Source organism: Rhineura floridana, chromosome 4 (assembly GCF_030035675.1).
Source record: "Rhineura floridana isolate rRhiFlo1 chromosome 4, rRhiFlo1.hap2, whole genome shotgun sequence".
Lineage (NCBI taxonomy): Eukaryota > Metazoa > Chordata > Lepidosauria > Squamata > Rhineuridae > Rhineura > Rhineura floridana.
Window position 1 is genome coordinate 23,734,546 of NC_084483.1, and position 21,834 is coordinate 23,756,379.

Below are 21,834 nucleotides of genomic sequence, written 5' to 3' on the forward strand. Positions count from 1 at the left end.
GTCAATGTTAACACGGTAATTGCACATTGTTAATACTGGCTTTTTTTTTTATGACCTAGACTGGAATGGATATAAACAAACGCCTTCTGCAATGATTTTTCTTCATCCTGACTGTCTGCTTTTGGCTAGGAGAACAGTGAAACGTGGTGTACTTAATGGAAAGAAGCAGTGGAAATTTTAAGGAGAAAGGATAGCTCTGTCACTGAAGCATGGGATATAGTTTTAAAAGGCTCAAATTTAACTTTCAAGCATAAGATTTAAGTAATCCTGCAAATTAGGTTAATTGTTTTCTCTCTCCCCCCCCTCCATATCTCTTGCCTTAGCATCTGCCATAGCTGATACCTCAGGCTTCAAGAGTGACAATAGACAGGAGAGAGACATGTCTTTATGTCACAGCCACACCAACTCTTAGAAACCCTACTGCACAAATCCTGCAGGCTAGTGTGAAAACACAGCCCTTCCACAAAGTCAGCCCAAAGTCTCCAATAAGGGTGCACGTTTCCTCATCCCACTTCTGCAGATTGGCTGTGCTCAGACTGAGATGCTTCCTTTGTTTTCTGTTTGTTCATAGAGAATTTCCATAACACATTTTGGAACGTGTGTAATGATAGGTTGCTGTTGCTCTTGCCACAACTTCCCATTCTTTCTTTAGAGGAAAAAAATCCCCCGTGTATGAATGTATTTATATAGTACATTTATCTCCGGCCTTTCTTTCATCAGGGCAACATGCATGGAGTTTCTGGGGCATTTCCCATCCAGGTACTGACCAGGCCCACATCTGCTTATCTTCAGCAAGGCGGCTGAATCATGTGTCCCTTGACCATCTCCTGTAAGTCATATGCACCAAATGATCAGTCATATTGAAAACACCAGACAATGAATAAGACAAAATGAGGTTCTTGCTTCCACCCCAGATGTTGCTATTGATTACACTGATGATTTTTCCCTTCTACCAAAGAACTCGGGGTGGCACATGTGATGTTTCCCTTACCTTTATCCTCACATGAACTCTGTAAGGTAGGCTATGCTGAGCTAGTGTGTGACTGGCCCCAATGCCACCCGTTAAGCTTCGCAGCTGAGCAAACATTTGAACCCAAGGCTTCTCTTGCACCGAGTCTAGCCATTGTAACAACTAGAGTACTATTGACTGTAAGAAATCATCTGTAGGAACCACCAAGCTCTTCAGGACCGAGAACACTGAAGCTCTGCTAATAACCAATGCATTTTGAGGCTGAATTCATGCCAGAGATATTTTACTGATGAATAATAATGCACAGGAATAGCAATGGAGCTATTAACGCTGTCGCAAATAGTTCTGTGGATGTGGCATCGGGGAATTAAGAACCCTAGTGAATCATATTTGCAAACACATCCTCTGATGGATGCATGGATTGGCTTTCCAAATGACCTATATATATAATTAAAACTTTTAATTATAACTCTTTTAAAAAAGATTATTTTGCTCATACATGCAGCAGTCATGAATGACAGTTTTAGCAGGCCATTGATTTTACAATAGCTCAAGGGAACAGTTACACTGTATGCTGAGCCAGGTAGTCAAGCAACATGTCTTTCCTTACATGACTCTTTTTCAGCCAATGTGCTTTTATAGGGTTGCAGTTCATGTCCCAAAGTTGAAATTCAATGGGCCCTAACTGCAGCAATTTGATATCAGCACAGAGACAGCAATAACTGTTAACTTTCCCAGCATTATATCGACTATTTGCAGCCGAGCTCCTACACATAATGGGTGGTTTGTTTTTTAGCTGCAGCAGAGCAAGTTGTCATTTGGGCCTGCCAGAAAAGTGCATAATATGCCATGTTTGATGAAAAAGTGAGGCTTCCATTCTCAAAAGACCTCTGCTATGGCAGAGAATCAGAATATTGGGGTTCTACTGGGAAGGGAAATATTAGGGGTTCTGTTCTGTTCTAGAGAAATACTAGGCATTGCAAAGAAGGGTCAAACAGCCCCTAAAAGTAGAAAAGTAGGAAGAAAGGGGGCAATTGTGCCAGAAAGGTAGAAATTATTGCCATGGTAGCTATAACACCACAGACATTGATAAATAGGTGAGTGTGGCATTATTATATACAAAATCCACACAGGAGTTTAGCTCATAAAAATCACACTAATTAGGGCTGAAAAATCACAAAATCTCTGAAATCAAGAACATGAGCACATGTTATACATGTTTTTGAAACTGAATCACAGTAGCCCTCCTTTTTTCAGGAAAAGTCATTTCAAGCAGAGAAGCAGTGAAGGGTGCTTAAACCATTCCTCAACTGCCAGATCTCTGTTCCATATCTTCCCCAGGTTGCTTCTGAGTTTCAGAGTTATGCCCTCATTAATGTAGACTGGGAGGAAATGCAGTTTCCTAGTAAAGGTTACATTTGGCATAGATTACATGCAACAAGCAAACAAGCCTTGTGCCTTCTGCTTCAGTAAGGCAGGAGGGGATACTTGTCTGCAAAGACCTTGTATAGAATAAGTTGTTCGTGGATACCTGTGTGCTAAAGTACTTCATTTAGTAAAATAGGAGACTCATAAATCTTTTGAATTTTGAAAAAGAAGTTTATAATTATCTGCTAGATATAAGAAGTGTGTTGTTGTTTTAACACAGGTAGATAGTGCTGAAGTAGAAAGTTCTGACCATTTGTAGAAGGCTGTAAATTGATGGCAAGGTCTCAAAATAATTCCTGGAGGTGCAACAGGAAGAGATAAACTTGCTTGGATTAAAACACAAGCTGCAGAAGCACCTGCAGTTTTCAAACTTTCTGGGGGGGGAAATCCTTATCTAAGCCACAAAACATTCATTTAGAACTGTCCTTCACTTAATCTGAGAAATGTGTTTTGGGAAGAGGGAACTCATCATCTGAATGCTTAATGAAAGAGTTTAAGTATACTATTAAAGATAGACAGATGGACTGTTGCCTTGTAAACCTTTTCGCTAGAAGATGAGTTAAGGAAGAACCTCTTAGGAACATGCTGAATTACCCTCCTACCTTTTCTGCAATCTCAAGGAATGATTTTTTTCAATTAAAGAAAAAAAAATCCAAGCCCATACAAACTATTCAAGTAATATACAATGACCCTAAAATTGTGGGTACAGCTGGGTACAGCTGGTAAGGTGAATCAAGAGGCAAGATGGCTCTGTCAAGACAGAGTCTTTTATCTGAAGGCATCTTCCAGTTGAATAGACTGTCAGAAGAGAGTCCTTTACTTGAAAGGTTGTCCAATTCAAGACAGGTTTAAAGCTTTTTATAAAAAAAAACCTTAAGAAGGGAGAACAGGGGTCTTGAAGCGTCCCATTAACAGTTAGCAGCTCCTGGACAGTTGACTGAGCAGGCTCAGAGGTCACCTGGTCACAGTCTTCCCCAATACGGTGAGATGTTCTATTTATATTACACTCATTCATTCTAAATTTGCATCTCTATGTATAAATTAATAATAGCAGGTCCTGTTTAGTCCCCTTTCTTGACGATGTACAGTGGACCACCCTAATCAGAGGGATCAAAAAGTGGCTGTTATCAAGTGAAACCAAGAAATAATGGAAAAGAAAAGAGGCAAGGGATGCACATCAGCTAAAACATATTGTTGCGCGCCTCCCCAATCTCTGAGCAGTGAGATTTCCGGGGTACCTGCGCTCATCCAGGGTTTGGTTTCCTTTAGGAAGAAGGTCAGCGGAGACTGTGGTGTCTTTATGAAATATGGTTTATTTATTTATACACATTCCAACCTGAGCTTAGGATGGAGGGGGTTCAAGGCATCAGCAGTCCAATATCCAGTTTTCCCATCAGTGTTACAGGAGGCACCCCAAATGCCATGGTGCAGAGAGCCAGCCTCTCTGCCTGCCTCCAATTCCCAGCAATTCTTCATCATAACTCCAAAAACACAAGCCTCTCCTAGCAGCCAGGAGGGGGGGGAAGGCTCTCCTGAAGAGTTTCAATGACAAAAGGGTCTTCTTGGCCCATTCACCAGTTGCTGGGCAACTGATAGACTCATTCTCCTACCTGGCCACTTGACAAAAGAGAGACTCATCTGACCAGCAGAGTGAGTTCCTCATTCCAAGGCACAGGATTCCAAATCAGAGGCTGGAAGGGGACCCACAGGGGTCATCCATCCCAACCCCCATACTCATAACGATATTTTAAGGCAGCGGTCGCCAATGTGACACCTATAGGCGCACATTTGCCCACAGAGGCCTTTCCAAGTGTCCAGAGAGACCCCTCTCTCTGCTGAAATTAGGCTTGAAAGAAGCATTCTTCTGCAGCCAATAGAATAGGTTGTGGTGTGTACTTGATTGCAGTGTATGTGTAGTGCCCACAATAGTTATGATGGCTGCACTGGAGGCAGTGTGCTTCCGAATACAAGTTGCTGAAAATTGCAGGAGGGGAGAGTGCTCTTGTGCTCTGGTCTTGCATGCAGGCTTCCCATGGGCATCTTGGTTGGTCACTGTGAGAGCAGGATGCTGGACTAGATGGGCCACTGGCCTGATCCAGCAGGCTCTTCTTCTGTTTATGTTCTAGTTTCTCTGGTTTGCAAATGTGCCCATGACCCAAAGAAGGTTGGTGACTTTTGGTTAGGGAAGTGTCTGGTAAGACAGCAATGTGATGCTACTGCGTTCATTCTGTGATGTTACCAGTGCTAGAATTAAATGCCGTTTTCTGAACCATATTCTGGGCTTCATGCTTTTCTCAGCCTGATCCTAACCAGCTTTATTCTGACCTAAAGGACTGACTTCCAAGAGGGTTATTTCCCAGTGCTTGCCTCAGGAAAACAGCTTTTGAAGCACACATCCTAATTCTTTCTTTTGTCCTACTTATTTCATTCACTAATCTTAAGGCTACATCCAGGAGTTCACACATGTATGCTCATCAGTTGATGATGGTATCATTAAAGAATTATTACTTATATGTGTAAATCACAAACAATCTCTCTTTCTCTGTATACTTTTTCAAAAGATGAAAAGAGAAAAAAAAGGGGGTGATGGACATTCAAAACTGTATAAAAAAAGGAGGGAGGAGCCCAGAATGTCAAAAATTGGGAAAAACCAAATAGTATCTTCAAAATAATTTTTTTATTGTATAAAACAGTATAAGAATATGACCAACGCGTTTCAGCCCAACCAGGGCTTTCATCAGGGGCTATAAATATAAAAGACAAGAATCAGGACAGATATGTGTCAAATATAAATTGTTGATTATAAACATAACTATTCAAGATATATTTAAAATATATTTTGACAATGGATTTCCTGCACTCTCATTACATACGTATAAATTTAAATGTAAAATCATTCTTTTATGTTGTATAGGATAAAATTAGAAGACATTATATATTCTTGTATTCTGTTTAATTCCTAAAAAATTCTTTCAAAAATTAAAATAAATTAATTCTACTGATTGTATAACATGATCAAAATATTTCATATTGGTTATTCAATACATGTATAACATAGTAAACTTAAAAAAGATTTATTGTTAATACTTACATTTTGATTAGTTCTTAACTAAGATTTTTTCTTGTATTTAGAACAAAATAACTGCAACATTTATGAAAAACACCATAGGTTAAGTTTTTGTGTATTGACTTTTGAAAGGAGAGTACATAACATATATAGACCGATTGCAAATTACATAAAGTACTATTACAAAGGACTCACATTTGTTCCAACCCCACGCTATGATCCAGTACAAACCAGGTTGGATCTTTTTCATTTTTTAGAAATATTAGGCTTCGACAATATTTTGGAGATACCACTTCCCGTTATGTAGATTCTAAAAGTACATTCAAACCTCCTTCAAGATTCATGCCACCAGGACCTGTAGATCCTATAATACAAACTTTTGAAAAACTAGTCACTTGAGATCTTGAGAAACATGAGTCGATATCCCATCAACGTTACCGTAATCTTAGTAATGAGGAACAACGAGCTTTAAAAATTATGTCTCAAGACACCTCTATCGTCATAAAACCAGCAGACAAAGGAGGTGCTATTGTTATACAAGATATAGATATGTACAAGAAAGAGGTACAACGACAATTGTCTGATAAAAGTGCTTATAAGGTTTGTAAAATTAATATGTAAAATTGTAAAATTGTAATAAAAATTATTTTGAAGATACTATTTGGTTTTTCCCAATTTTTGGCATATCTCTCCCTCCCACCTTTGTCTCCACACACCCCTTTATAATGGTATTAACAAAAAGCATCCTTCACAAGTAGATGATATATTATATATGTGCAGACAACACCTCCCCATGAGGGGAGAGTGGGACCTTGCCCACTAGGTCTGCCCATGAATCCAATCCTGGGCCAAAGCCAGTGTAATATACATACAACTGTAGATACATGGGGCTCCAAACACCAAACACATGCTGCCCCTGGGGTGCATGGTTGAGAATGCATCAGTGTTTGGGGGTGTGGCTGGTATGTGTGCACCCATTTTCCAAACATGCACTCAGTGGTCAATATTCAACTAATGTGTCCCATCAGCACAAGGATTACCTCTAGTGCAACAGGACTTTCCTCCCATCATGCTGTCCCCAAATCTACTCTGAAGGGCTGGAGGAACTCCTAGAACAGATATAGGGGGTGTGCGCTGGGGGAGGAGGGGGAAGTCTCATTGCTCTAGCAGTAATCCTTGTGCTGACGGGATGCTTATTTAGTGCTACATTGGATGCAATCCAATGTGTGTTTGTGTGTGGATGTCTGCACACCCCTATAGTACAGCTTTTTATAGGTAGCCCTTGGGTGTTTGAAACAAGCCATCTTACCAGCTTAATTTTGTTATTAAATCCATTGCTTTTAAAAAAAAAAGCCTGCAACAAGCCACTGAGGTTTTCAAAGCTCCAAACTCATTGCAAACACACAGAAAATCCACATCAGCTATAAAATCAGAGCTCCTTCAAAGACAAAATTTGCACTGCATGTTTATATGGTTCTTATCCACAGACAATCCTCTTTTGCTCTGTTCATTCAGTAGAAACAAACAATTGCGTATTGAACTGTCACACTGGGCAAAAGGCAGCTGCTTTGTGTATTCTCCACTTCTTTTAGCCAAGCGACAGGAAAAGTCACCTTCCACCTCCCTTTTAAGATTTTAGAGAAATAGAAACTGGATTGCCCTCCCCCCTCTAATTAATCATTTTTGTTTTCATTATGCATGTGTATACAGATATATATTTTGAGTAGCAATACTACTACCGTACAATAAATATTTTGATGCACAATTTAGTTGTTGGAACTCTTTCAGATGGAGCAATGGCAAGTTTTTTACTAGAGAAGAAAAAGCTGTAATGGCAAGGCAAATGGATGAATGTTTGCAAGCTGAGTCACTCATGTGGAAGCAAATTGTGCTTGTCTTGTGAAAGTGTTCTTGTAAATCTTCAGAAACAAACAGAGATACTCTCCCAGGACTGGTTTAGACATTCCAAAAACCTCTCCCCATGATGTGCCCAAAATGTCCCTAAGGGTGCTTTTGTGCGGAGAATGTGATGTTTGACCCAAGCTGTCATGTCTGTTGATAAAAGTCAAAGTTTTCCAGTGGCAATTTCTTTGATTTCAGCAGGATGTTTCTTAGCTGCCTTCATCACTATCGCCATCATAATCATAATTTTTAGAAATATATCTTCCTCTTCATTTTAAAATGAATGTTTTTTAAATCTCCAGAGAGATGCGCATAGCACCATTGCTATCAATCTTTAAGTGCTAGGTGATGACATTTTTATTCATGCAGGCACTTTTGCTCTTAACTGGTGTGCATCTTTTAGTCGGGTACGTTAAGTTTTTTTGTTATTGTAAGATGAGCAATTTTATTTAATAGTGTTCTTTTATCTTTTGATGTATTTTAAATTTACCATTGTATTTTTTAAAAAAATTGTAAGTAGCTTTGAGCCAAAAAAATTGTAGCAAGTGATAAATATAATAATAACAATAACAATAACAACAATAATAACAATAACAATAACAACAATAATAATCCCATGATCACACCTGAAGTGAATTTATCTTAGGATCCAAGTCCATTTTTACATAAAGTGGGCTCAATGTATAAATTTTGAAATAATTATTTTCATGATAAATTATGTTAAAGTCATTTGAAGGTCTTTTTGAAGAGAGATGATGGAATCTTACAAAGTTAGTCAGGAGAGGAAAATGTTTCATTATTGTTTCAGCTAGTTTAAAGAGCCATTCTCTAGTGTTATTTTATATTCTAGGTGTGACTAGTACATTAAAAAAAAAGAAGCTGGGAATAACATTAAGACAAAATACACCCAGAATCTAAGAGAAAATATCCAAAAGCACTGACTAATTCATGATAAATAAATATGATCCAATTTTGGATGCATTTTTTGGGGGGGGATATACCAGTGGAGCTACTTAAATAAAAATATAGTTCACTGGGGCTAAAGTGTTACTTAAAGGCCAAAGCTACAAACACAAATTGAGCAATGTACAGTGAATAAGAAGCTTTTGGAACATGTATCACATAACCCATTTTAAATGCAGACCATATTCTAAAAATTAAATCTTAATTTTCGGTTACATATTTTCTAAAATAAATAAAATTGTACTGAGTATAAATATGTAAGGACGACCGAAAATCATGGAAATATAGTTTATAGTGAGACAAAGTTTCAAGTTCACATATTTTCCTGGTTATACCTGGAGAATGTCAGCAGCTCACTGTGGCTTATCTTTAAAGGCAAATTCATGCAAATAATAAAAAGTAAAAGTGAGATTAAGACACAGTGATTTCTCCCTCAAGAAAACATTTAGGATTACAGGCCAGCATGCCGTTATCATCCATGAGACTGGAAACAAAGCGCTGATATAAACACAGTATCCAAACCACAGAACATGACTTGTTTAAAAAATTAATGTCTGTGAAGTAAGGCAGGAAACGAGATTTATCCTTCTGGGAATTTTTTGGCATGAATATACAACTAGGCATGCTCAGAACCTGTCATATCCTTCATCTCTCACAGTGCTCTGAAGTAAATCAAATTTTACTCAAGTTAAGGCTGGGGGAGCACATTCAGCATCTGAAACGTGTAGAAATCCTTCTGTTTGACATGGCATTAAACAGAAGAAGGCAAATTATACTGTGTTGCCTTAAGGATTATTGTTGCACATTTTGTGCCTCCTGCCTGTGACAGTTTGTTCCTCTCCATGAAATGAGCTGCGCACCAGCCATCATAAGAAATATAAATGGTAGTTTATAGTAACTTCATGCTAAACATGTCACTTGGAGCAAGGTGCAAAGCCTTTTAAGCATCTTCAGACGAAGTGACAATTGAGGCAGGTCAGGTGTTTCTCAGAGTTGTACATCCATGCATGCCTTTCATAGAAGTTTGTATAAGTATAAGCTTAGTGGGAAAGGGAGAACGTGCGTTTGTAGAAGAGATTGTTCACTTTCTTTTAAAATATTAGAAGTTGGGATCAGCCAATGAAATACAATTGATTTGCAGTAGGTTGTCTTATAGGTTTCATTCTTGGATTTTTGGCAGCTGAATGTTTTTTGGAATCTGTTTGTAAATATCAAAGATCTTTTACTCGGGCAACGCTAAAGGCACTTCCATCAACTACAATGGATAGGCATTTCAGATATGGGTGTGCATCATATTTGGCCACATCCCAAGGTGAACTGGGATGCCTTGGAGGTATCTGGGGCTTGTCAGAGCCAAATCAGGTTCTCTGTGAGGCTAAGCAAAGACCCCTAAGCACTTTGGGGCACCTCAGTGATTCAGAAATAATAATTTTTAAAATAGTCCAGAGAAGCATCTGCTGCAAGCAAAGGTATCTCCAAACTTAACCATAACTCCAGGATGAGATGATGGGGAAAGGGAGAGCAAATACCAGAGTGGGGATGGGTGGAGGGACTGACAGGTCTAGTTTGTAATGAAGAATAAATGATTTTACCATCACTCTCTAATCCCAGGGCTTTGCGGGAGCCTTACAAGTGTGGAACCTAAGTCTCTAAGCTTAAGAAAGATATTAGGATGGGGAGGGAGAAGGGTGGAGTAAATGGTTACAGGTCAAGCTTGTAATCAGAGGGCATTATTTTACCAGGAAAGCCAATCCTTTAGTTATTTCCATCTCGAAATCAAGTTGAAAGTTGCTTAGAATAAAAGCCCTGAACAGAATGCTGGATTAGTTGGGTCTTTGGCCTGATCCAGCAGGGCTCTTCTTATATTTGTATGACCTATTTTTTGTAAGGTTTATTATCCAGGGGCACCTCTTTCATGTCAATTTTCAGAACAATTGTTCACAAAACAGTGATTCCCAACCTAAAAGTGAAATTTGCAAGGAGTCATGCCTTTAGAAGGGGTGATCCTGCCAGCAAATTTCATCCACTTATGTCAAAAGGGGAAAAAAGTTATAGACATTATTTGTTGTAGGGGAAATAGTGATAGGGAAAATGGAACAGAACCCGAAACTTGCAGAAAAATGACTGTAGTTATACTTTTGAAATATGGCAATATTTATGCCCTGGGAAGGAATGACCGTCTCTGAAAAAAAATAATTCAAATTCCCCCTCCCCCCAAATATAAACAGTTCCTTTTTAGGGGCATTGGGGGAATAACATGTTAGAGGTGTCCAGCATCAAAATCCTGGAAGTATTTGCCCGTAATTGGCAGACATATCCACTTGGGTGGGGGGGGCTACTGTGCCTACAAATTACACCCATTTTTATCAAAAGAAAAAACGTTATAGCCATTTTTAGTGAATGGGAGTGGAAGGATTGAAGTAGACTTGGACCCCCAAGCTGAATTGGGTGGCCTTTAATAGGTGTGAGCTGAATCAAGGTGTTTTATGAAGCACGGAGTTGGAATGCAAACTGAATCTTGTGGTCTGTGCTCACTCCTAGTTTTAGTGGCATTGGTTGATAGATTCTGCCCATGTGATGCTTTGGTGGTCGAATCAGTGGCACATGTACTTTTGGACTACATATTGTACAAGGATTTACAATTACTATTTATATCCTCCTTGTTAACTCCTTATGGGGTTGTAGAAAAAAACCACAATAAAATTGATCTCTGCTGAACTACTAGCTAAAAAGTTATACAAGATTAGTTACTACTACTACTACTACTGCACTCATACCCAATGGTCTCTAGGCAACTTACAACAAATTTAATAACATTCAATATAAAACAGATTTAAAAACATACAATACAAAACAGATTTAAAAACATACAATATAAAAAAATTAAAACCCAAATAAAAAGGAGTAACTAAGACCAAGAGCCAATGGCCTGAGTGAAAAGGAAGGTCTGTGCTTGGCACCTAAAGATGGATAAAGAAGGCACCATGCATGCCCTCCCTGGAGAGAGAACCCGCAGCCCAAGGGGGTTACCACTGAAAAGGCCTGTTTTTGTTATTCCAAAAAGTGCACTGTAGCAAGAACAATACTGTGCATATTGTAATTTATGTATCCTGAGCCTTGGATTGTTTGACTGGTTATTTGGGTCAATTGTGAGGTTTGTAAACTATAATAAAGGTGATTGATTGACAATAGGATGACAAAAAACAAAAGGACTCATTGTCACAAGATGCAGTGATAGCCAGTAGCATAAGTGGCCTACACATGTTTTTCCTCTCCTCCAGGGCTTTCCCTTTTTCCTTGTGTGTCATGACTTTTAGATTGCAGCTGCAGCACTAGAGGGCTGAAGAAGACCTGCCCTGGTAGTGAGTATCTGAGCATCTGGATGCTTGCTGCTCACTCCTTCGGGTTGCTCTCCCTCAAGACAGCTGAAGTCCCTGGTAAGTACTACAAGGCTTGGGACCCTCTGCCTGACCCTGGCTCCAGAGAGCTGCTGGCTGGGTCAGGAGGCAGAAAAGCCCAGCTGCCCTTGGCCAGTGGGTTTGCCACCGCCGGGGTCACCACCAAAGGGGTAGCACCAAAGGGGATTGCCCCTTGGGGAGTCCCAAGGGCGAGGGGGTTCCCCCCCTTTCTATTACCTTTTTTTTTTTTGCTGTTTTTCTTTTTAACTTGTTTTCTGTTAATCTCTGAGGAGATTGGTTGTGGGGAGGGCATGTGGTGCATGTGTAGTTCCTATGAACTGAATGATAGGAGAAAGTTGCCAGATGCCTTCAGAGTGAGAGTCTGTAACTGGCAGAAGGCTGGCCCTCCCTGGGTGTGAGACAGGAAGGGGAGTAGATGAGCCCTGTGTGAGAAAGTTTGAATGGGTATGACTGTTTCCAATTCTCACAGAGGCCTACTGGAATAATTGGCTTTGGCAGGTTTTGTTGGTGGGCTCGTGTTGGGTCCATATTAGGTGTTTAGGAGGAGTCTTAGTACGGAGGAACATGGGTGATGCCACCCCAACTTCAGTGATCATGGGTAGAGGGAAATATAGCAATGGGGATGTGGTGAATTACCATAGATGAGGGAAAGGCTATTTGTGCTTTGTTCCTTGCTGCCACTCCTCTCATGGAGGGGTTCCTTGTTGCTCATCTGCTGTACCCACTGGCCTGTCTGTGTTGTTTAACGTCAGATCGATACACAGTAAGACCACTCTCATCCATGATTTGATTGTGGATGAAGGTGCCGATTTCGTGTGCATTACCGAGACTTGGGTGGGTGAGCTAGGAGGAGTTGATCTGACCCAGCTTTGCCCACCTGGATACTTGGTGCAACACCAGAACAGGCTGCAGGGACCCGGGGGGAGGAGTTGCTGTGGTCTAAAGAACTTCCATCTCTGTCACCAGGAAAGCACTCTGTCTTGGAGATGGCTGTGAGGGCCTGCACCTGGTGTCGGGCCAAGGAAACAGTAAACTAGTGTTGCTGCTGCTGTACCGTCCACCCTGCTGCCCGGCAGCTTCTCTGACTGAGTTGGTGGAGGCCTTCTCGGTTGTGGTGTTGGAGGAGCCCAGAACGATAGTGCTGGGTGATTTCAATGTCCATGTGGAGGCTGCCTCTAGTGTTCTGGCTCGGGACTTCATGGCCTCCATGACGACCATGGGGCTGTCTCAAGTTGTCATTGGCCCAACACATAGGACAGGGCACACCCTCAACTTGGTTTTTGCTCCAGATGGAGGAAGGGGTGGTCTGGAGATAGGGGGTGGTGGATGTTGCCCCATTGTCATGGTCAGATCACTTCCTGGTGAAGTTCAGACTTATGGCTCCAATGCTTCCCTGCAGGGGTGGTGGACAGATTAAGATGGTCCGCCCCTGGAGTCTAATGGAACCCACAGGATTCCTGAATGCCCTGGGGGAGTTCCCAGTAGATGGAGCAGGTGACTCTGTTAAAGCCCTTGTCACACTGTGGAACAGTGAGACGCGTCGGGCTCTCAACATGGTTGCCCCCGAGCACCCTCTCCAGCACTGTGGAGCCCGGTTTGCACCTTGGCACACCAGTGAGCTAAGGGCAATGAAACAGGCTGGACGATGGCTAGAGCGCAAGTGGCGAAAGACGTGCTGTGAGGCTGATTGGGCACGAGTAAAACATAATAACCGCGCCCACTGTGTGGCAGTGAGGGTGGCAAAGAAGGCCCACTTCTCTGCCTCCATCGCATCCTCAAGTAGACATCCAGTGGAGCTTTTCTGTATTGTCCCGGACATCAACTCCAGGAAATGGAGTTTTAGACCCTTCCGAGGCCCACTGTGAATTGTTTGCAAGGCACTTTACGGGTAAAGTTGCTCGCCTCCATAGAAGTCTTGATGCCCCATCCACATCTACTGTAGTCCCCAATGAGGTGTCCAGTGCAACATCTGCTGCAACTTCTTGGGAACGGTTTCAGTTGATGCGCCCTGATGACCTAGACAAGGTGCTTGCAATGATGCGGCCAGTAATGTGTCCTCTCGACCGTTGCTCTTCTTGGCTTATTAAAGCTTGCCGAGGTGGTCTGACCGCGTGGATCCAGGGTGTGGTCAATGCATTGTTGCAGGAGGGAGTGGTTCCAGCCACCTTGTAAGAGGTAGTGATCCGACCACTCCTGAAAAAGCCCATCCTGGACCCATTGGTTTGTGACAACTACTGACTAGTTGCAAATACTCCCTTTTTAGGGAAGATGATTGAGAGGGTTGTGGCACAGCAGCTGCAAGTACTCTTATCTTGACCTATCCCAGTCTGGATTCAGGCCTTGTCATGGGACTGAATCTGCCTTGGTCGCCCTGATGGATGACCTTTATTGGGAGAAAGACAGGGGGAGTACAACCTTATTATTATTACTTGATCACTCAGCTACTTTTGATACCATTGACCATGGTATCCTTCTGGGCTAACTTGCTGAGATGGGTATTGGAGGCACTGTTTTACAGTGGTTCCAATCTTATCTCCAGGGTCGCTCTCAGAGAATAGCATTGGATGACTGTCTTTCAGCCCCCTAGCAGTTGTGCTGTGGGGTGCCGCAGGGTACCATCTTGTCCCTCATGCTGTTTAACATCTATATGAAGCCCTTGGGAGCGGTCATCAGGAGATTTGGGGCGAGGTGTCAGCAGTACGCTGATAATACCCAGCTCTATTTCTGTGTAACATCTGAATCGGGAGAGGCTGTGCAAGCCCTTGACCCCTGCCTGGACTCAGTGGTGGACTGGATGAGGGCCACTAAACTGAGTCTGCATCCCAGCAAGACAGAGACACTGTGGGTTGGTGGTTCCCAAGTTCGGATAATTGGTCAGTTGTCTGGTTTGGATGGGGTCATACTCCCTCTGAAAGAGCAGGTCCATAGTCTGGGGGTGCTCCTGGATCCATCTTTGTTGCTAGAGGCCCAGGGGACCTGCATGGCTAGGAGTGCCTTTTACCAGCTTCAGATGGTAAGACAGCTGTGGCTGTTTCTGTACTGGGATAGCCTGACCACTGTTGTCCATGCACTGGTAACCTCCAGGCTGGATTACTGTAATGCACTCTATGTGGAGCTACGCTTGAGGTTGGTCTGGAATCTGCAGCTGATGCAAAATGCCGCGGCGAGACTGCTCACTCAGGCCGGTATCGCCAACATGTCACCCAGCTGCCGAAAGAATTGCACTGGCTGCCCATTTGCTACCAGGTCAAGTTCAAGGTTCTACCTTTGGTGTACAAAGCCCTATACAGCTGGGGACCAGGATAACTGAAAGACCATCTTATCCCTTATATCCCCAGTCAATCACTGCACTCTGCAGGTGAGGGCCTCCTGCAGATACCATCTTATCAGGAGGTCTGTTCTGTACAATATAGGAAACGGACCTTTAGTGTGGCGGCACCTACCCTGTGGAATTCCCTACCCTTAAATATCAGGCAGGCACCATCTCTGTTATCTTTTCGGCGCCTTTTGAAGACTTTCCTCTTTCAACAAGCCTTTTAAGTTGAGACCTATCCCAGTCTGTGTCTGTGTTGGAATTGCTTTTAATATGTTTTTTTAAAAATGTTTTTAAAGTTGTTTTGTTTTAATATATTTTAAGGTCTGTTTTTATGATGTTTTGATGTGTTTTTAGCACTTTTGTTTGCTGCCCTGGGCTCCTGCTGGGAGGAAGGGTGGGATATAAATCAAATAATAAATAAATTAATAAATAAATTACAAGCCTGATCTTGTAAGCTGTTCTGGGATCCTTTTAGGCTACACAGCAGGGTAAAAATGGCTCTAAATAAATAAAAGTTGAAAGTAACTTTGAATTTAAATTGAACAGGAATCGTGTTCAATTTGTTCATTCTACAAAATCAGTATCTGAAAGAAGTGGGATGCAAAGGGGCAACCTCTATAGGAAATCTGCCTTTGAAGAAACTATTTACATTCTGAGGAAAGTAGTTTCTTCAAAGGCAGATTTCCTATGGAAATTGCCTCTTCAGCATCCCACTTCTTTCTGATATTGATTTTATTAGAATGAACAAATTCTGACATGAGGTGTGCAATTAAGACTTGCACCATGATCCTAAATATTTACCCAAAATCCCATTAATTCAATCCCAGTGATTCAATGAAATATAGCCCATATTATGACTGGAGTCTTGGCCCATTATATGCACAGCAGGTTTTATGTTGAACAGTAGTTCCTCACCTTACAACTCTTTTAACACCTCTGTGTTAAGCTGCAAAACTTGTGTAAGAGTGAAATGAGAGAATATTCTGCTTTTGATCTCTTTCCTGAGACAGTCAATAACATTAGCAAACACAGTGGTGGTTTATGGGCAATGGACACCTCCACTGGGATTTAGATAGCAACCAGCAGTTATAGCAACACCTCTCAAGGAGCCACTTCAAATAATTATCCAAATATTTGGAGTATAGATTATTCATATTTAGGATACTGCATAAGGTCATAGCAATTTTGCTCAAAAACTGGCTGCACATTTTCCATTTGCAGTTGATTTCATTTAAATTGTATTGCATGAGTAATGTTATAATCTTAATTGTGTCATTTTCACTTAATCAATGCCCATTGTGGCATCAAGTAACTTTTTCCTCATATTTGATAGAGTAATTGCATTGATGAAGGCTGTAGAAGCTCCTGGAAATTATTTCCAGCTATTTAACATTTCTTATAGCTGGCTTGATTGAAGCTCAAAAGCTTGCTTTCTCTTTCGCCTACCAAAGGTGATCCAGTAAAACCTATCACAGCTAATGCTCCACCAATTTTTCAAAAGTTTCCCTGTTGAGTGTGAAGGGGGGTTATCTTTCTCTCGTACTCAACTTGATCCTAGTCATTCAGGGATCACGTGAGCATGATGACATTACAGCTCAATGTAGCCAATCAGACATGGATACATGCCAACATCACTGAGGGTTTAAAAAAAGTCCTTCTACTGCTCTCACTCTGAAGGGGAGAGAGAAAGGCAATTTGCATTGCCCAGGTAGATACTACAATTGCCATTTCATTGGTCATTTCATTTCCCACCAAACCTCCACAGGAAGACTTGTTCACCCTGGTCAAGCTCTAGCTGCACATAGTTACATATGACTGACTAGTTGAGGGCAGCATGTGGATAAGGAATGTGCATTTGGGTATGCATCCCAGTGCACATCCATGTCCACATTCTGCCTCAGCTAGTCAAGCACAGAGACAACTTGCTTGGGATGAAGGAGTGTTGGTCCAGCTGCCTCAGAAATGGGGATGTGCTCCTTCTTCCTCCAACGCATTCCCTTTTCAGTTCTATGCCCTTTGCAAAAGGATGCAAAAATCACCCAAAATAGTGCACATGAAAATATTCAAGCAATAAACCTCCCTCCCCTTCCGCCATATTTTGGCTCAGTACTAATCACAGCATCTGTTTTTATCTGTCTGTATATTTGCTTAGAAAATGTCCACGTTCAGTTCAAAAAGTTGGCTACACTTCAGCCCTGGTTTGTATGATGGATTGCAGTCCATACCTTTAACCCCACATTCAGTAATCACAGACATAACAGCCCAACCTGCTCGTAACAGCCCTATACATGCCTGAAAACCGTTATGCCTTTGTTATGCTCATGCTCCTCTTCAGGCTTTTCATATACATATACTAATTCAAGTAAGGGATGAGTTATCAGCCCAATGGAAACATTTATTAACTTATCTCCCCATATACACACCTACATTAGTAACTTGTGGGGTGAGCTGAAAGGAATGGGGGTGGGGGAACAACTCATTTCTATTTTACAAGTTTCCTTGTCTGTTTGCTGGAAAACAGTTCTGATTCACCACATGTGACCAGGTGAGAGGGTTACTTAAAAGCCTGCCTCTCTTCCTCTTATCCTTTGTAGACACATCTAGTAATTAGACTCAACTTTCCTCCACAGTGATTTGAGCTTCTAAATTAGGATCTTGCTATCTTATTCCCAAACCTGGAACTAAGCACAGACACCAACTATTCTGTGCACTATATATTTGCAATATTAGGAGTTTAATTCTTTTGTGTAAGAGACTTTTTCATGATACATTATGAAACCTGTAGCAGCTTGCCTACACTTTTAAGACTTGCCTACACTTTAAGCCTTCTTTCACTTGCCCACCACTGAGGACTGTTAGGCTGGTGGATATAAGCAAAGGGGCCTTCTCTATAGTGGCTCCATGCATCTGGAATGCATTGCCTGCTGCATTCATAGGAACACAAGAACCGAGGAAGCTGCCTTATACTGAATCAGATCAAGAGTCCATCTTGCTCAGCACTGTCTACACTGACTGACAGCAGCTCTCCAGGGTTTCAGACAGGGAGTCTTTCCAAGCCCTACTTAGAGATGCCAGGGTCAAACTAGGGACCTTTCTGCATGCAAAGCAGGTGCTCTACCACTCTTCCCTATAGGCCCCATGACTTCAGGTGTTTAGGAAAGCCCAAAAGATCCTCTTCCTTTCGATTGCCTTCTCCTTAGTTGTTGTTTCATTCTTCTACTTATGTGTTTGATCATAGTTATGTAATGGATTTTAGTAATTTTTGTGCTGGCTTATTTCTTATGACCATTTTTATTAATGATTTTATAACAGCTATTGTTTTATTTATATTTTATTAGAAAGCGGCCTTGAGAAGATCTTTACCCTTAAAGGTAGCCTAGAAGCCTTTTTTAATGCATGCATGCATGCATGAAGTAGTGAAGTCCCCATATAACCAATTACCACCAAGGGTACTGAATACAACTGTTATTATTTGACTACATCATACACTTCTTGCTGGATTCAAATAAAAGTTCTACAGGAGCTCTTTCATAAATAAGACTGTCTACTTCAGTGCTATAGACAGTTTTCATACATCCTAGGGGAGATCCCACCTGTGCAGGAACTGTAGGTCGGAGTAAAGATGTAAAATCAACACCACTGCCATTCCATCTAGTGTAGTTAGCTCCATAATCTTTCATCTAAAACAGGGATAGGGATCTTGGTGCCCTCCAGATATTGCTGGCCTCCAACCAGCCAGCAAGGGCAATGGTCAGGCATGATGGGAGTTGTAGTACAACAAAACCTGGGGGGCCACAGGTTCTCCACCCCAATCTAAAAGTAACATAGTTTTTCAGCCAAGAAAGCATAATAAATATCAAATATTGTCAAATTGATATTACAATGAGAGAATATTCTTACAAAAGAAAGTACTACTTCAGGAATTTGCTCCCACTGGATGTAGTCATGGCCACCAACTCCGATGGGTTTAAAATTTATGGAGAATAAGGCTATTAATGGCTACAAGCTATGATGGCTATGTTCCACCTCTACTGTCAGAGTTTCTGTCCCAGTTTCTGGGAATACAAGTGGGAGAGTGCTTCTGGTTGGCCATCGTGAAAACAGGATGCTGGACTAGATAGCAATAGCAGATGGTGGGGTGGGGCAGCAGTGATCACCTGACCTCCAGTCATCTGTGTACCATGACAGAGAAGGTACACCTAACTGCTGCCCAGGGTTGTGCTAGAATTTCACCCAATTTGTATTTGGTACAGAATTTTCTATTAATTCACTTATTAGCTATCATTGAGGATAGAATTTTTCTGTAGTGATTTTCCGCTACTATATTCGGAAAGGTTTTTTTAATAAAATAAAATAAAATCCTCATCTAAAATACTGACATTGACATCAATATTTTTTATCAATATTTCCTTCAATTTATCAATATTTCCTTTAATTTATCAACATTTTCATTACAAATATTGATATTTCCTGTAAAAATATTGATACTATCAGTATTTTTTCCTGAAGGGGGAAAAAACACAGTGGCTTGCGGACAAAGAATGAACTCGAATTGATACCAGCACCGCCCAATTGATACCAGCACCGCCTCACCTCTCTCCCTCTCTGTCCGTTTAGGCAGCAATGTCGTGAGCAACCAGAGGACAGGTGAGCACTGCTGTCCCACCCCACCATCCACCACTGCTGGGCAGGCTTTTGGCCTGATCCAGCAGGGCTCTTCTTATGTTCTTATGTATTTTTAACCCACAATCTCATAATGACTTTAGTCCTACGAAGTTTTCAAATGTGCATTCTATAGCTCTTTTGAAAATAAGTTGAGAAGAGATCTGAATTTAATAAATAGGAAATCATCTTTCCTCCTGAATAGCATAGAGCCAAAAAGAGAGGGGGGGAGGAGAGGAGAGGAAAGTATTTGTTCTTTCATTTAGTTGTGATTATGATTAATAGAGGTAGTTAAATCCCAATTTGTTGATGTCTTTTTGTTTTGGAGGGGAATAATTTGCAGTAATGTTAGAAGCTCAAGAGACAAAAGCATTTCTTTCCTTCCCTTTTTCCCTCTCAGTGGGGGAAGGAAAAGTGGCTTATGAGTAACTAATGAGGCTAAGCGCTAGAGACTGTGCATATCTCTGTGTCACCCACAAATGGCTTATTTTGAAGCATCCTTTGTTCAGACCAGTCCTGATCGGCAACCCTAAGTTAAGGGATAGTACTTTTGCTGCAATAGGAAGAAGATACTTTGCCTTCCTAGAGCAACCTGGGAGCACATTCTTTTGCTCCCCAGGAACAGTACAAGATAAAGAATGGATGGCATGTGAAAGGCAAGTATGGAAGTCAAGTGCAGTATGGCAGGACGTTAGAAGCACCAGCAGATGAGATGGAATACAGCTGAAAAGGCAAATTGAGGATCTCGCAATAGGGCGCCACTGTCTAGCATGGTGATGACTGCAGAACATTGGCTTGAGAAGGCTCTGCGAAGAGATCAGAGGGCCAAACAGCATGACCCTGGGGAGAACACAAAACCCAAAAGCTGCATGACCACTTCTAATAGCAAATTCCATAGATAAGTGCTGACAGGATTTCCACTGAGAAACAAGAGGGAGGTATGAGCATGCTCGTTGGAGCCCTAAAGATTGCAGAAGTAAAACAAAATGTCAAGGGGTTGCATTCAACTAAGTCCTCCTCAGAGTAGGCACACTGAATCTAAGTTAGTCATGTCTATTAACTTCAGTGGGTGTACTCTGAGGAGGACTAGCAATGAATACCACCCTGGGGAAAGAAGCTTTAGGGGAAATCTTCAGGGAAATGAAGGGGGCAAACCATCCCCAAAAAAGCGTACAGTAATGAGAACTGAAATGCTTAGTGGCTGCAGAATGCTGAGTGCCTGTTATGGGGTACAGAACATGGAGGGGGGAAGGAGTATCCTGGAAGAGGGCATATATACATATACAATTCATTGTTTTGCCCAGGACATACACACATGTACGTGAGTGCCCACAAAAGCTGTGGCAAATTACACATTCTCTGACCATGGAATTGATTCTAGAAATTATCTTTTTGCAGATTGTGCACAGGGGTCCCTTTTATGCATTCGGTTGCACACATGGATGTTGGGGGCAGGGCCAGTGGGTGCACACACCTTCTTCCACATTTTGAATTCAAATACAGAGGAAGAAGACTCAGTAAAGCAGAATTCTTAAACAGATGGATGCAAAGGTCATGGCAAGATATAAGTATGGGATCCTTTATCTCTAGACTTGGTCCTTTTTCTGTCTTTTTAAACAGTCAGGTAACAGGTGATGAGAAAAACTTTTGGCTGAAACCCTAGAGAGCTGCTGCCAGACAGAAGAAACAATACTGTGTTTTATGGGCAAATAGTCTGACCTGGTTTAAGGCAACTGATGTTCCTTAGTTAATGGGGGGATCTGTTCAACCCTCTATTTCCATTTATGTCCATGTCTGCCATTCTGAATGTTTTAGGTAAATGATGGGGTTCAGATAAGAAAAAATGATAATGGTGTCACCCTTGTGATTGTATCTGTGCTCAGAGTTGCTTTGCCTGCATAATCTTCAGGAGAACCCTGAGCAGCACAGTGCCACTGTTAATGTCAAACGTGGGGGTTCACAGAGGTATGCAGCTAATGAACAGATAAGGGCAGACCATAAATCTGCCAGGCAGGAGGAACCAGGGGGCCAGCCAGTGTGTTTTACCATTTGGGAAGCGCCGAAGGAGGAGGTAGAGAAGTCCTTAAGTGAGTCCAAATGTCCAGAA